Here is a 17,162-nt window from a genome sequence, read left to right as displayed (position 1 = left end):
CTGGGTATCTAATTCTCATAAAATGAGAACCAAATGAGATTGTGTACAAAATGAGGCTACCATTCATCAACACTTAGTATGTGTCAAATACTTCCAATTCCCTTACAGGTTATTTAATTCTCACAGTCCTAAAATGGAGGCCCTAGCGTACCATTTTACAGTTTAAAAAAAACCCCTGAAGTTCAGATAAGTCACACAGGACTCAGATCCACATCTCTGGCTCCTAAATTGATGCTCATAATCACTATGCTTGTCACATTGCTTTCCACTGGACACACAAGAGCGGTTTCTATGTCTTCCCCATCGAGCACTCTACAAATGCAAGTGATTATTACCGTCTCCTGTAACCACTGCTGTTCCCTGTCAGTCCCTGAGAACAGTTACATTCTCTTGCTGCTTTATCTTATCTAGCAGTTTATGCTGCCTCTTTCAATGTCCCCAAGGACTTATTTAGTGAATTCTTTTGGGTTTTCTCCCAGAGAAACAGTTCAGCTCCAAAATAATGGGGGTTGAAGGGCCCAAGGCTGAGCCTGACCTCTTGAGCAGTGTCCTGTGACCCCTCCTGGGTTCTTCCCTCCCTCAAGCGTGTAGTCGGTTAGCTTGTAGTAAAATTCCTTATGTTGCATTTGTTAAGCTCTTCAGTCACTGAGTTGTAGAAGGAGAAAACATCAAGGCATTATTTTATTGATGGGGAAACTGAGGCCCAGAGAGAGGGATGACTTGCTTAAGGCCATTCATTCAGTTAGGTGGGTGAGCAAGATCAGAATCCAGTTCCTCAGGTTACAGACCAGCGCTCTTAAGCCTTTCATGTGGACACGTGTCATTTCCCCTAAATGAAGGATGAGCTCACACTCACACTGTGCCCGGCACGCACCTGGAAAACTTTATGGAGAAGTTCAACAGCCTGGAAAAATGAGCAGGAAGGAGATGGGGGCGGGGTGGGGAAGCAGATCTCCACCGTAACCTAGTATTATACACCAGAGAAGTGAATTAAAACTGCAAAGCGAACTAGATAACCCGCAGTTGGCAGTGACTCAGAGGCAAAGGGATTTATGCCGGGAGCCCTGGCCCAATGAGTGGATAGGAAGCCTTTTGTCAGTAAGGCTACAATGTTGAAAATTGAAGGAAGGATGTTAGGCAGATGTGACAGTGCCCGGGATGCAGTTACAGCCCCCTGGCTCATTGTCCGAAGGAAATGGATCTCTCTTGTGGACTGAGAGGTGGAAACTGAGCTGGGGAGCTGAGTGGTTGACATCATCAGGCTGAGCATTGGATTACAACAAATGGGGACTGACTTGGCCCGAGACGTGGGAAACACCCACTAAAACCTCGAAGTGCATTTTATTTAGGAGACACACGGAGAGGGAGAGAGAAAGGGTAAGAGAATCCTGCCCAGTCTGCTAATCTGGTTTACCCTCAAAAGGGAGGCATTTTGAATCCTGGTTTCTTAAATTCTATCTTCACTTCTGACTGAGGACCCCTGGACTTTGAAGAAACTCTTTGCTCTTGTAAGTAGAACTTCATTCTCCCATCCACAGGGAGAAGCAGAGCTTGCAGGCAGAGCTCCCCGAGAGCTTGATTTTGTTGGTCACAAAGTGTCTATTTTTATATTATGATATATTATTGCTTTGAAAATTATGGCTTTGTCTGAAACTGCTTAGGGCTAGAGTCTGAGCCTCAGGTCTCACAGATGGGCTCCATTCAAACGCTGTTCTACTTTTTTTACCCAAGAATTTTGACAGAGTAGCTAGCTAGAGCTTTAAAAGCAGCTCCTTGCATCAATATAGGTGAAGAAATCCTCCCTTAGAAATTGGTGTTTGTAAAATCTTTATATATTTTTTTCTGATTACAAAGGTAGTACAAACAATTTTAAACAGTCTAGAGAGAAATGTCTCTCAAAGTAAAAATTCCCTACAATATTTCCCTCATATAGTGGAAACTTACCCTCAGTCAGATATAAGATAGATATTTTAAATCTAAGGTACAGATAGGATTAGATTTCATGAAGCTGTCCCACCACATACATGCCAGTGCTTCTGTGGCGGCGTGGAGAACTATTAGGATGGAAAGAAGCATTGAAAATCTTTTAACTTTGGCTTTATGATCTTTTTATTGCTTCCTTTTAGAAATTTGCTGTTTATGCCTAGAAAATAAAAGCCCATGGGCATTTTATTTGTCTGGTCTGTTTTCAGGATGTTAAAACTACTGAGCCACCGTGAACCCGGTGGGTACCTGAAGTGGCTTGAGGGTTCTCAAGTGGTTTGAGATGCATGGCTTGCAGCTGCCGTGTGTCACCCACTCCCCTGCTCGCAGGTAAAAGTAGTTGAAGAGTCACAGTTAAAGGGAATACAAAAAACCAAGAGCCACCATATATTAGGACCACCTGAGGAAACTATGTGACCCTGGGCAAGTGTGTTTCACATTCTCCGGGCCTCAGTTTCCTCATTTGTACGTAAATGGGGGGGCAAATCTGGATGATCACTAGAGTTCCAAATTCAGCTTGAAATGAACCATAGGTATTTCCTTCCCTTAGGGCCTGAGAAGCAAAGTGCTCTCGGCGCTCAGTGTCAGGATGCCTGGAGGCCGGTACCTCCGGGAGAGTTAAAAGTGCATGAAATGGGCAGCGTTAAGTGACTTCTGAGTCCTTCCGGCCTTGTCAGGGCTGGCCACCCTAGGAAGAGGAGGTTTCGGTGTGATGCCGTGCGTGTGCGTGTGTGTGCACGCTCACAGTGGAGGGGGAAAATGAAAGAACATCACCGAGCAGCGCCGGCCCCGTTCTGTCCCCCCCTTTCCGTTCCGCGGGGTCGTGCCGAGGCGCAGTCTCCGGGCCTGTCCCCATCCCCCTGAACCCTCCCAGTGTTTGCCTGAGCTGTGCCTGCGGGGCTTCCAGCATGGTCCAGGCCCTGTCTCCGCGGATCACACGCACCCTCTGGGACTGTCTCAGCCGCCTGTGTGCCCACTACCTGGAGGGGAGCCTGAGAGGGGTGCAGAGGAGACAGCATCCTGAATTTTAACCTAAAGCCCGCCGCCGCAGTTCCTAGCTTGGCGAAAGAGAGGGAGAAAAGGAAGGGAAATCCCTTTCTTTGCCCCCTTCTCCCTTCATTTCACCTAGACGCAGCCTCCACTGCTGCTGGGAAAGGATGGCCAGAGCCAAAGCCCAAAGAAAAGTGAAAGAAGTTGTCAAATCTTGGATTTTGAGTCTCCCAGATTCCAAGTCTTGGTAATTTAAGGGATTTTTATCTTTAAGGCCATCAGACACCCTAACCCTCAGGAAGATGGGGCATTTAAAAACTATCTGCTTGAATTGAGATCTGGGTTACCAGGAGGGTTCTCAGAGGCCCTTGGCATATGTGGAACTGTGGTCTTCCCCATGGGCATGGGCAGTGGGAAGGCCAGGGCCTCCCCTCTGCCTCCCTTCAGCCCCCCAGGATCTGGAGACTTTGGACAATTTGAAAAGTCATCTGTCTTCCTAAGGTGATGGTGAGGAGGTAATACTCTGGAAGTAAGTACTTCCCTGGTCCTTGTGGCTCCTGCCTGGGGCGGGGGAGTGGAAATGTGGTGGAATGCCTCACACCCCTCACTCCAGGCCTTCAGGAACCAGATGACGGTGGCTTTAGTTTCTTGTTCTGTGTTGTCAGAGTCAGCACGGTTTTCAGTGTGCTCTTCCTCATATTTTCCACCTGCCCCCACAGTAAGTTTAGGGCATCTTAGGATAGAAGGTAGGTTATAGAAGAAACTATTATGTCCCAAGTTCTTGCTTGGCTTTCATATCTCTCTGAAATACATGTCACACACAGGGCTGGCCACCTTGCAAACGTGGTGAGGCAAATGTAGGTTTACAGTTCATATGGAAAATAATACTTTTTTTTTTTATTAGAGGAAAGGGGGGAGAAACAGATTTGTTGTTCCACTTACGCATTCATTGGTTGATTCTTGTATGTGCCCTGCCTGGGGATCAAACCCCAACCTTGGGGTATCCGGAGGATCCTCTAACAGAGCTACCCTGCCAGGGCTGCAATAATTAATAAATAATAATACAAGAAAAAACACTGTGTTTAGCGTACTTCCAACTGTAAACCTACTTTTGCCCACCCTATATGTCGATTGCCTTTAATATTCACAGCATTGATATGAAGCAGAGATTATTTTCATTTTACGTGTAAAAGAGGCACCGAGGTGAAGTAACTTGCCCAAGGCCCCTCTGCTAACAGGTAATAGAGCTGCATTTCCTCATGAGAACTGGCTCTCCCTGAAGCCCTTGAACTTTCCACCACACTGTGCTGACTTTTCCATATCACCTTCCCAAATCTCAGTTTCTTCATCTATGAAATGAGGAAGCATGGACTAGAGTCAGAAGTGAAAGTGGTTTGGGTTTTTATTTTTATTTGAGTTTGAATGCCTGTAGGTGGGTGTGTTCTCCCATCTGTTACTATCTGTGCTGTTCCCTAGCCCAGTCCTATTACTCTCTCTGGTCTCTTGCCTGTCCCTTGGCCCCCGTGGGCATTTGCCTTTTCCACCCCTGGACTGGTTGTTGTCCACAGCTCCTGTCACTTTAGACACTTTATGGTTCGGTGAGAAGCCGGGAGGGTAGCAGTAAGAGCCCTGCCCTCACCTCGTCGTCGCTGAGACATCTTGGACAGATCGCCTCCCCTCGCAGAGCCTCTTCTCTTCTGGAAAGTGGGGTCACAATTATATGCCTCAAGGGGTACCAGGAGGATGCAGTAGGGTAGAGCTCATGATGAATTTCGTTGGTACACAAATACGTGCCCGCGATTAGCTGCTTTATGGTTTCGAGAGAGAATGTTAGCCAGTGTATACAGGCACCTGCCCCTCTGCCACGGCGGCATTTATGAGGAGCTTGAAGCCATCTCGACCTCAGCACTGCGGAAGCCCCTGTGATGGGCCCTTGAGCTGCCACTTTGGCTTTTCAGACCGAGCCTCGGTGCTACTTCCTGTCACCCTGTCAGGTGCTGAGGCCAAAAGCAGAAGTGGGTGCTGGTCTCCTAGGATCAGGCGACTCTGGCCCAGCCTCTTAAGAAAGAAGCTGGTGGCAGGTGTTACTTTCTGAGTGTGACAAGAAGCCAAGCTGCCCGATTAATTCTGTTTTGACAAGGGACCAGAAGTGATTCCTAAGTGGAGACAGACTTGGAAAATCTAAAGTTCTTGGAAGCAAGTCATTAATCATGACTCAAAGCTGAGCTCACTACCTCCTGGAAGTCACACATGCCTTATGAAAACTGAGTGTGTACTGCTCTTTCAAAGAGCAGTTTCTTTGGAAGTTGCAGTTAGTTGTGATGCTGAATGATTCCAAATTGCAGATTTAAATGCATCCGCTCTTACTGGAGGAAGCCAGCATTCCTCACTTTATTTAAAAGGAATCTCTTTAATCTTCCAAGAAATTACTGATCTTTAACTTGGCTTTTCGAAACTGAATAATGGACCTTCAGGGCACTTAAGAAATGAAGTATTTGGTAGCTAATGCATACTTACTATGTCCCAGGGACCTAGGCCAGTCATTATGTTTAGAACTTTATAGGAGTGGTTTCTGACATTCAATACACTGTACTGAGGGTCAGCTAGGACTAAGCACAAGGCTAGAACAGCAGGCTGATTAAGAGACAGCCCCTGCTCTTGTGAGTTCTTAGTGCTTCAGGGAAGACGGGCAGGTGCATGAGTGAGTCCAGGATGGAGGTCCTGACCCAGAGCCCGGTTGATTACTGCCAAGCTTTCCCTCCATTTCCTTACTCTCCAAGCTTTGCCAGCATTTGTATTAAGGAGAAATGAGAGCTGCCCCCTGCTGAAGCTTTCACTCCTGGCACCTTCCTATCCTGCATGGTTTCAAAGAAAGGAAGTGTTCACAAAGTGCAGGGGCCCCACCATAGAGGACCCTAAATCTGCAGTCCCAAGTTTAGTAAGGAAACAGAGGGGTGGGTGATTTTGTAGTCTAAATCATCACTGGATTTTCTGTTGGTTCCTTTTTATACCATTTATTGTGTCAGTTTGTTTTTTTGGATTACAAAATTAGAACATGTTCATGGAAGGAAAGCTAGACAGTTCAGAAAAACATACTTAAATCATCACCCACTGATTTTACTTCTCTGATTTTTTTAATAAGGCGTGGTTAGGTCAAAGGCATGAACCTTTTAAGATTTCTAATATTTCCAGTTTGGCACCAGAAAGCTTCTCCCTATTAAGGTTCCATTAGCATGCGTTCCCCCCTCATCCTCTCACCCACACACTATAGCTGCATGAAAAGTTTAATTCTAATTTTAATTTCTCCCTGGGCAGAGTCTGTTTGCATATCTGAGGTGCTCAGCCGGTCAGGCCTCTGGGTAGGGGGAGCCCCTGTTTGGCTGGCTAGAGGCTGCAGCCTGCATTTGTACTTCCCGTGTGTATTCCTGAGCTCATTCACCTTTGGGTTCGGCATTACGCAGGGTGCTCTGGGGAATACCTAGGTAAGTAAGACTTACAAGTAGCTCAGAGGCCGATAGGTAAAGAAGACTCGCCTAACTCTAACACATGTGATTATGTGTCCCAAGAGAGAGGGACAGTGCTGTGCCTGAGAAAGTGGAGGCACAGTAGTTTTGAGATGAACCTTCAGCTCACTTTAATAAATTTTCATGTGTTCACCCAATACTCATTGAGCATCTGATATCTTCCAGGCACTGGACAAGCTGATGGGTGGACAGTGTTACATAAACCAGGCCCTGTCCTCCCTCACACGAAGCTCGCAAGGACAAGTAGTGCTGTTGTGAAATAAGCAGCGTGCGTGTGGATGGGGAGCACAGTGTGGCCAGGGCAGGCTGGCCCGAAGAGGTGGTGGTTAAGCCAAGATGAGGCATCCGCTATGCCAAGGGCTAAGGCGGGAGGCTGGGGGAAGAGGGGAGCTATAGAGTGGGAAGGAATAATCCAGGCCGAGAGGTACACATGTGAAAGGACCCAAGGCAGGAAAGTATGTGGAATGCTGGAGAAACTGAAAGGAGGCCAGTGTGGCTAAAGCATAGAGGGAAAGGGGTGAAGGTTAAGGTTAGGGGAAGGTTAAGGGAAGTGGGGGAGGGGGCCTAGTGGTGCTGGGGATTTCCCTTCCCTTTTTCAGTAGTTATTATATTCCACTATGGAAGCAAGGGTTCTCTCTAATGGCATAGAATATTACTCCTAGTTTAGATTTTTTTCATAAGGGGCAGGAAGAATCTGTTCCTCCCAAGAGCCTGTTTTTATTTGTTGGCCTGCCTGTGGTTCCTTTCTGTCTGTAATGTCAAACTTGAGCTCCCTGCTGGACTTGGGGTTTGGAGACCTGAATTTGTATTGCAGCTCTGTTACTAACTTCCATGTGACCAAAAAGATTCTAAATTTTTCTGGGCCCCATTTTCATGTGTAAATGGGAGTGATACTGATCTGATCCCAGGGTCATTGTAAAGATCAAGTAAGATATCTTAAAGTGCTTTGTAAGATGTGAAGTGCTATAGAAGTGTGAGGTATCCTTATTATTTTAGTGAAATATTTACTGTCAATGAAATCAAATAACAGAAGTTAAAAGCAGAGTTCTACCAGGGGAGGGCAGAGTATACCTTCCAGATAACTGAAATGGCAGATTCATCGTAGGTAGCTCTCCTTCAAGAGCTTGTTATAAATGCTGTTCCTCCTCTTTTTTCTTTATTTCACCCACTGGGCTAAACCATTTCCTCTCCTTCCTCCTTCCTTAAGAAATGGTTTGCAAAACAATCCATTTCACTTCTCTAAGTTCCAGGCCCATTTGATGTAGGAGCCAAAGCATCTGCTTGGAGACCAAGAGAGCCTTGAGAGCAGAGATGCTGTGGTTTTCAGGGCTTTGGTTCCCAGCAGACAGTACACTCTCTCCCAGGAGTGTATTTAATTGGGTTTGGGGGAGAAGGCAATCAAGGGCACCAAGCCACTGAAAACAGTCACCAGCATAGAACCAGCCCACATGCCACCTACACAGGGCAGTTTCAAGCCAAAGCTTTAGGCTTTCTTTTTTTGTTTTGTTTTTAAAAACAGGTTTTATACAAGCACAGAACTTTTTAAATTTTTAAAAATTTATTGATTGATTTTAGAGAGAGAGAGAGGAAGTGGGGTAGAGAGGAAAACAACATCAATTTTTTGTTGTTCCACTTATTTATGCATCATTGGTTGATTCTCGTATGTGCCCTGACTGGGGATCGAACCCGCAACCTTGGCTTATGGGGAGGATACTCTAACCAACTGAGCCACCCGGCTACCCAGCCAGGGCTTTCTTTTGGGTTTTAAAGGGAGAAATTATTCTTTCTTTTTCTCAAAAAAATGTTTTTCCTTTTAAAATAAGAGGCATAAATGCTTAGGAAACAAAGTGCACTTTTTCCCCTCCGTGGATTTAATGTTCTGTTTTGACCAAAACAGGAAGTGACCGTGAGTGCGGTTAACTACCGCATGTAAAGATCAATGGGTGGTTGTATCAGCGGGCTTTCTCTGCTCTCATCTGTTTCTTTGTTATTGTCTGTTTTTCTTTCCTTCATTATTTTTCCCTAAAGTAATACATGTGCTCATTGTAACTAATCAAGCAATTGGAAGATATGTAAAGAAAAAGTTATAATCTCTCTCCTCCAGTCCCCATGTCCACCCTCTGAGATAACCAGTGTTACCAGTTTGGTGTGGATCTGTTCATGCCTTCTTCAAGTCCTTTATAAATGTATACAGGGTTTGTGAGCGTGTATGATTGTTTGTCAGAATGAGATCACACTTTAGTATTTTGCAATTTATTTTCCCAGCAAATGATACATTATAGTTAGTATAACTCCACTCTTTTAATCAGCTTCAGAACTATAAATCTAGAGGTACCACAATATATTCAGCCATTTCATCTTTGACAAATATTCAAGTTGCTACCCATTGTGTGTTTTTCCTACTGGAAATATTGTTGCATTAAGTATCTTTACATACAAATCCCCTACTAGTGCTTTTATTTTTATAAGTTACATTTTCAAAAATAATATTTCTGGATCAAAGGGTATATGTGTTTATTTTAATAAATAATACCATCCTACTTTACAAAGAGGTCTTAACTTACGTTCTCCCCGGAAATATATGAATAGTACTTCCATTTTCCTAAATCCCTAAATGTTTACCAGTATTAGATATTCTTTCCCTTCTTCCCTCCTTCCTCCTACTCCCCAACCCTCCCCCCTTCCCTCCATCTATCTCTATTGTTTTATTTTGTGACCAAGCTGATGGGGGCGGGTATGGGGTGTCATAGTTATTTACTTTGTATATCTCTTACTACTAGTGACATTGAACCTTGCTTCATATTAACTGGCCATTTCATTTTCTTCTGTGAGTTTCCTTCACCCATTTTTCTTTGGGTGCCTTTTTCTCAAGTTGTAGGAGCTGTTTATATATTTATATATCAAGGATTCCATATGTGTTGCAGCTATTTTTCCTAATGTATTATCTGTTTATTAAATTTTTCTACTAAATTTATAGACAAATTTTAATTTTCTATTGTAAAATGTCAATTTTTTTATTTTTCTCTTCATAGTGTCTGGATTTCTCACCTTGTTTAAGAATAATATCTCCACCTCAAAGTTATATAAATATTTTCCTAAATGTTCTTCTAATACTTCTATGGTTTTAATTTAATTCTGAAACTTCAGCCCCTTTGGAATTTATGTTTATACATAGTGAGAGGTAGTAGTCAAGCTTTGCCCCAGATATGCCAGTATCATTTATTAAATAAACCATCTTTTCTATTTTGCTTTGAAATCCCATCCTTGTCATAAATAAGGTCCTTTGTTGTGTCTATTTCTGGACTGTTATTCTGGTTCACAGACCTTTTGTCTGTTTATGTTAATACCTTTTCATTATAATGTTTTTATAGTAAATTTTTATTTTCTCATAAGTCCCATAAATAGTTATTTTTTATAATTTGGATATTTATTATTCCATATGAACTTCAAAGTAACTTTATCCATTTCCCCCCTTCCAAAAAAGTATTAGTATTCTTATTGAAATTTAATTAAAATTACCTAGAAACTACGGAAGGATTGACATTTTGGGATAATTAGCCTTTTTACCCAGAAGCATGCTAGCTGGTTTGAAATATATGTATCCTATTTGTATATGTTGTTATTTTACCTTTAAAATTTCAGTAAGCATCATGAATATTTTGTCTAAAGTAAGACAATATTTCTGTGTTTGTCCCGAATAATCAAGATCCTTAAAAAGTTTTAATTCTGCTGTCTCTTCCATCCTCACTGTTATTACTGTAAAATATGTAATACTGTCACATATTGTTGAATTTATTTTTATCTCTTCATTAGCAGCATTTTACTTAGTACTTCTTTAAATTTACCAATACCCTTAATAATTTTTTTGTTCACTGTTGATTCTAAAATCTCACTTATTTTGCTTATTTTTTGTTTGTTTTGTTCTGTTTTTTATCCTGTCCCAAGGATGTTTTTCCCATTGCTTTTCAGAGAGAGTGGAAGGGAGAGAGAGAGAAACATCGATGAGAGAGACACATCGATTGGTTGCCTCCCGCACACGCCCCGACCCGGGGATCAAGCCTGCGACCGAGGTACATGCCCTTGGTGGAATCGAACCCGGGACCCTTCAGTCTGCAGGCCAGCACTCTAACCACTGAGCCAAACCGGCCAGGGCTAAAGTCTCACTTATTTTGTGTTCAGTTTCCATTCTCTTGAAGAATGCTCTTGAGTCTCTGAATGGTGCACTTGCTCAGTCTTTGTCTGGAAATGTCTTTTGCCCTCACTCTTGCTACTTTAGAATTTTAGAGAGACCGCATGTATAATGATTGTGAAAGTTATGCATGCCTCTTTAAAAGTTTTCAGCCAGAACAGAAATTGTTAATGTAAGAAGTGAAAGTCTTTCATTCCTTTCCCCCTAGTTTCTGAGTCTCAGAGAGAGCCACCATTTATGGTTTGCTGTTCGGCTTTTTCTATGTAAATACAGAAAAAAAAAGTATATGTATACAAATGCTGTACTTTTTTCTAAGCATAAACAATCATGTTCATACTTTTATTAAAAAGCGATAATATATATCACCTTATGCTACTTTTTAAAAAAATATATCTTTACTGATTTTAGAGAGAGGAAGGGAGAAGGAGAGAGAGAGAGAAACATCAATGATGAGTCATTGATCGGCTGCCCCCTGCACGCCCCTGACTGGGGATCGAGCCTGCAACCCCGGCATGTGCCCTGAGCGGGAATCGAACCGCGATCTCCTGGATCTTAGGTTGATGCTCAACCGCTGAGCCACGCCAGCCGGGCACCTTATACTACATTTTAACAGCCCAGCATCTGCATCTTTTCATATCAGTACAATGAAATCTCCCTCACTCTTTGTAACAGCTTTATAGTTTTTCATTGTATTGATACGCCATAATTTAACTCTTTTCCTATTAACATGTTTCTTTTTGTTTGTTTTTAGACAATATGTTCTACTGAACGTCTTTTTATTCACGTCACCCTATCTATAGTATAAATTCCTAGATGTCTGACTGGCCCAAAGGTTGTGTCCCTTTAACATGTTCGTAGATACTGTTCACTTGTCTTCCCACAAGATTGTTTCAGTTTACAGCCCTGGAGTATGACTGGCTCTGTTTTTTATCTTCTGGTTCCTTAGAATTTCCACACGGATTAGTCAACAGTGGAAAATCTGAAGAGATGCGAGCAGGAAGAAGAAACTGAACCAGGTGGGTAGTCACATTGCTCACACCACTCTACTGTGGCATCACGAGTGTTTGCCTAACCTTCATTTCTGTTTGAAGAAAGAAAAGATGGAGGTTCCAAATGAAATTAGACAGGAACTTTGGTCCCACAAAGAAAAGCCCGGATGGCCCTTTTCAGAAGTTATATGGTATCACACTGCAATTTCACAGTCATGATTCCATTTACAGACAGTTTCTTTATAGCATCAGGAAGATACTTTACCTCTGGTGCCTTAAAAGAGAGTGGTTTCTTTAGCCGTCTGCTTAAGCAGATGGCATCTTACACAGGAGTTTTTAGCAAATTGGGTATGATGTCAACTCTCCTGTCTACCAGTTGTTTGCTGTAAAGCTGTTTTCACAAAGACTGGGGCACACTGTGGTAATTTTAATACTGTGATAGAGGAGCAAAAGAAAGCAAAACCCAGCCCAAAGAAATGAGCACTGCCCAGTGGGCTGAGGAGAGATGGCTCAGGTGCCCCCCAGTTGGAAGAAAAATGCAGTTCATAGAACATGAGTGGCCTGGAAGTGTGGCCACCTTGGGTCAGTGTTCAGATTGTTATGGTATCTAAATGTTTCTGGCATAAGTCAATAGTCTTCAACAGCCTGTGACCCATGCTTCAGCCACCTCGCCTACACCCCAACCTGCCCACTCCCTTTCAGCACCGTCTCCGTGCAGTTAGGGTAGAATCTCCGGCCTTTGTTTCTCTGTTCAAGTCCTAGTAGTCCTGGGAGTTTGGGGGATTTCCAGCTCCTTTGAATTCCCCCTCATGGCCAGGCCTTCCTCCCATAGCTCTTCTAAGAGCCCTCTTCTCTGTTGGCAGAGCAGGAATCTCGTCTGGCGGGCAGCCGCCCTGGGTTTGGAACTGCCCGGCTGCTCATCAGCAAGGCTTCTGGGCCCTGCCCTGTAGTAGCTTCCCACACCGCCAGGCTTGTGTCCTGTTCTGACTCAGCACCCTGGGGAATCCCTTGGATGCAGATATTTGCAGCAATTAGGATGCAGCAGCAGTCTGCTCCCAGGACTGTTTATCTGGCCAAGGCCGGTTTAGGAGGGCAGGCCTCCAAAGGGCCTCTGTTCCAGCTGCTGTGGGAACATCGGAGGCTAGAGCCACTGAACCCTCAGAGTGCTGGGGTTGTATGAAGTCTAGAGCTGGGCTTTGTAACCAGGGCTTTATGGTTGGCTTCTGGGAATAGCAACCCCCTGTAACCATGGGTACAATTTTGTATGTACACACATGCTCTTTCACACACGCACACACACAATTTTCTGGGCAAAATATCCATAGCTTTCCTCAGATTCTCAGATGTGTTTGTGACCTCTGAATTTTAAGCACCAGTGATCTAGAGAGAACATAAAATGTTGTGGACCAGTGTGTACCCTTGGGCACCAGCCTATCAGATACCAGGATCATGGGAGACCTAACCAGCCTTTAGGTCTTTCTGTTTAGGGGTGAACTGGGACAAATTTCCTAATATTACTGAAGCTCAGAGCCATCCCACAGATGTCCCAAAGTCCAATTATGAAATTGTACCCCCAGCCCCTATTACATCTCACTGAACACACCGGTGTACTGAATATACTATGTGGGTTTTCAGGTTTGGGGTCCATAGCTCAGAAGGGTTGCTCCAGGCATTTACACTGACAACATCAAGAACTATTTTGATAAAATTCTGTCTGAGTTACCACTGCCAAGAACAGCATTAAACGCCGTATACACATTATCTTATGTAATCTTCACATCCCTCCAGTGAGGTTGGTTCTGATACTTTACATATGGAGAAACCAAGGCACAGAGAGATCTAGTAATTCTCCAGCGATCACACAGCCAATAAGAGATCACACTGACTTCAGTATGTGATAGATGACCTGAGCTTAACCACCAAGCTTTAAACTAAAAGGGCATTGTTAGAAGAAAATAAAGTAAGCAGAAAAAATATGGGGCTTAATGTAGGGCAAAGAGCCCTGTATATTATAATACTGAGAACATTGCTGTATTGTACCATATTTTTATGATCACGGCAGTGATCTTAACTCATTAAGAAAAGGTTGAAGGGGTCAAGGGGGGATAACTTGACTTTGGGTGGTGAATGCACGACGCAGTATACAGATGATGTATTATAGAGTTGTACACTTAAAACCTGTATAATTTTATTAACCAATGATACCCCAATTTATTCAATAGAAAAAAAAGGAAAGGTTGGTGGTTACTGCATTAATGTATTAGTGCAATACATGAGGAGAATTTCTATCCATTATAATTCAAATGAGGCTTTTTTTACAGCTTTATTGAGATATAATTTGCATACCATACAGTTCACCCACTTAAAGTGTACAATTCAGTGGTCTTCAATATATTCACAGGGTTGTGCATCCATCACTGTAATCAATGTCAGAACATTACCCCCAAAAGAAGCCCATACCCTTTACTCCTCACCCTCCCACCCTCCCCAGTCCTAGGCAACCACTAATCTATTTCTCCAGATAAAGTTTTGATACTTAAAGGAGTAACTAACTGTGCGGGAATCTTGGTGATCTGGAGTGAGTCATTCCCTAAGGGTTAATTAGACAAATGAAATTTGACTCAATGTATTTTATAAATGGTTTTATTAGCTAAGAAGCTACCAGCTTGAATTTGGGATTGATGTAGGCAAGAGACAAGTTTTTTCTGAATAATTCCACTTGTCAGCCTTGTGTCTCAGATAGGCTTTTCTCAGTGACCGTCTGTAAAATGATGATGGCTTCGTGGCCACATATTTCGCCACTGGCATCAGAACCAGTGGTGGCTCAGCACAGGATCTTTTTTGTCATCTGAATTGGTGGCATGGTTTCTCTCTCTCCATCTTGCCATAGTTGGTGTGAAGGGCACTCACGTAGATTCCTGTCACTCTGAAATTCAGGAGGCAGCACACATAGGATCCTGCCAGGCACTCGAAGGATGCATAACTGCACACTCTCTTGAGCTATTTCATGTTGGCAGATTCAGTATATCTCTTTCCCGACTCATTTGTTTATTCATTCTTTTAGAAAGTATTTATTAGGTCTATGCAGCAGGCACTGTGGTAGGTGCTCAGGAAGTCACTCAGAAAGCCCATCACCCAAGTTTTTATAGTATGTGACCTTCTTTGACCCAGGTGGGGACAGCCATTTGAGCTGAGAAAAGCCAGAGGCAGGCAGTTTGGTAACAACAGTTCTCTGATGGGGACGAGGCAAATGCTGCACCATTCTCACCAGGGCAGAGCCATGACCAGAGCACCCCATCCTGAAGAACATGCACTGCCCCGGCCATGGGAAGCCAGGGCCGTGGGCTCTGTGCGGGTTAAATGACACAGTGCCTCTAAAAGCACCTGGAGTGTCATCTCTGGACAGAGTCCGTACTTAGTAAGTACTGCATGAAGGCATGAAGGAACGTGCTGGAAACCTCAGCGCTAGAGTACAGCTCTGGCAGGCCGGGTGACTAGGGGGAGACAGGTGTGAGTGACAACAGAGGGGAGCCCCCTTCTTCGCCCAGTCAGTCTCCTCCTGCCACTGCAGCCCCTTTTCGCTCACCTTTCTTAGGGCTCCCATATCCTCTGCTTCCCTGAGCCTTGGACCTCGGAGCCGGCCAGCTCTGGGTGTGAAGCCAGGCGCCTCGCTGTGTGTAAAGGGATTTAATTACGCTGCGCTCCTGGGAGGGTGAAGAAGGGGATACATGGGAAGCACCTGTTACCGTGCCTGACGCATAGTATATACAACCCACAAACGGTAGCCCTTTCTATTTTGTTATTATCATTGTCATCTATTGGGTCAGGGGCCAGGACTCAGATGGGTTTTTTTAATCCTCGCCTGAGGATATTTTTTCCATTGCTTTTCAGAGAGAGTGGAAGAGAGAGAGAGAGAGAGAGAGAGAGAGAGAGACAGAGACATGGATCAGTTGCCCCCTGCACGCACCTCAACCAGGGCCAGGGATCAAGCCTGCAACCAAGGTATGTGCCCTTGGTTGGAATCGAACCCGGGACCCTTCTGTCCGCAGGCTGATGCTCTAACCACTGAGCCAAACTGGCCAGGGCCAGATGGTTATTTTAATCACTGGATTGAGAGGGTGCATGTTTTTAAGTTCTTATTTTGTCTGTTTGTTTGTTCATTAATTCATTCATATGAGTTTGTTTATTCTGCATCTTTTGTGTGTCAGTAACTATGTTGGGGATACAGGGACAAACAAAAAAGCCAGGGTACCTATCCTCTTGGAACCAGTCGGGAAGGTAGACATTGAACCAATGTATCAATGCCTGCATCATGCCTGGCTCACGGGAGACTTCAATTCATAGTTGCTCACTCTTGAATGAATTACAAATGCAGTGATTATTAGGAAGGAGAAGTCAAGGTGCTGCAAGTAGCAAAACAAGGAGATCTTATCTCTTCTGCCAAGTCAGAGAAGAGGGAGTTCAGGCTGAGGGACCTGTGTTGTGGGCCACTGGGAGTTACACAGAACACTTGGGCTGAGGGCTGGCAGTCCCACAAAGACTCAGTGCCTGGAGGGGGGGGGGGGGAGGAGGGCTGGAATACTGTACCAAGGGGTTGGGAATCTTGTGTACAGTGTGTTAATGTGGGCTCCCTCAAGTTACACCATGAGCTTCCCTCAAGTGCACAGTGTGCTTTACTGTTTTCGTATCCATGGCATCTAGTCCCAAGCCTGGTACACATTGAGTGATCAAATTTTGTTGCCTGAATGAATGGATGGATTCATTAATATTATAGAGATAAAATCTTTTCATTCTCCACAGTGCATTTTGGGCATGCTTTTATAGAATTCTGGAGGAACTGGAGAGGGACCCCAGACCTGGATGTACCATTAGAGATCACTCTGGTTCTCCATTCCTGTATAGCATATCACCTTCAATACTTAGTGGCTTAAACTACAGCAGTCATTTATTATCTTTCATGGTTTCTGTGGGCAGGAATTTGGCAACAGCTTGGATAGACAATTCTGGCTTGGATCTCTCATGCAATTGCAGTTAGACAGTGGCTGGTACTGGAGCAGCCAGGGGGCCAGCGCAGCTGGGGGCTGCTAACCTCATCTCTCTCTGGGCTATCTCAGGACTCTAGATGTGGTTACTTCATGGGTTGGTTTGGGCTTCCTCACAAAATGGCAGCCTCAGATTTCCTAGATGCAGCTCCAAGCTCAAAGACAAGCATCCCGAGAGACAGCCAGGTGGAAGCTGTGTCACCATTTCTAACCTTATCATAGAAGTCACACAGCGTCTGACTTCTGTTGCATTATCTTAGAAGCATGTCACGAAGGCCAGCTCTTTCAAAGTCACCTTGTGACAGAAGGAATGTCAGATAATTTGAGACATGTTTCAGAGCAACCACAGAGATGCCCGGTTTAGCCCTTCATTCCGCACTCCAAACCCCTGCGGTTTGAGGGAAGAACCTCACCAGAGGTGCCCAGCCTGGCATCAGCAGAGCTG

The 17,162-nt window shown here is 44.2% G+C and overlaps 1 protein-coding gene across 1 annotated transcript in view; it reads left to right on the top strand.

Annotated features, from left to right (window-relative positions):
* Positions 1 to 1,264: 1,264 nt before the first annotated feature.
* The window catches only part of PKIG (cAMP-dependent protein kinase inhibitor gamma), a 28,027-nt gene continuing 12,129 nt past the window's right edge, over positions 1,265 to 17,162 (top strand). The window contains exons 1-2 of the mRNA XM_016219377.2: positions 1,265 to 1,508; positions 11,633 to 11,702. The gene's annotated coding sequence lies outside the window, so the exon portion shown is untranslated. The remainder of the gene's footprint in view (positions 1,509 to 11,632; positions 11,703 to 17,162) is intronic.

This window comes from Miniopterus natalensis, chromosome 7 (assembly GCF_054644295.1).
Source record: "Miniopterus natalensis isolate mMinNat1 chromosome 7, mMinNat1.hap1, whole genome shotgun sequence".
Classification (NCBI taxonomy): Eukaryota; Metazoa; Chordata; class Mammalia; order Chiroptera; family Miniopteridae; genus Miniopterus; species Miniopterus natalensis.
This window is presented reverse-complemented; position numbering and strand designations above follow the sequence as displayed.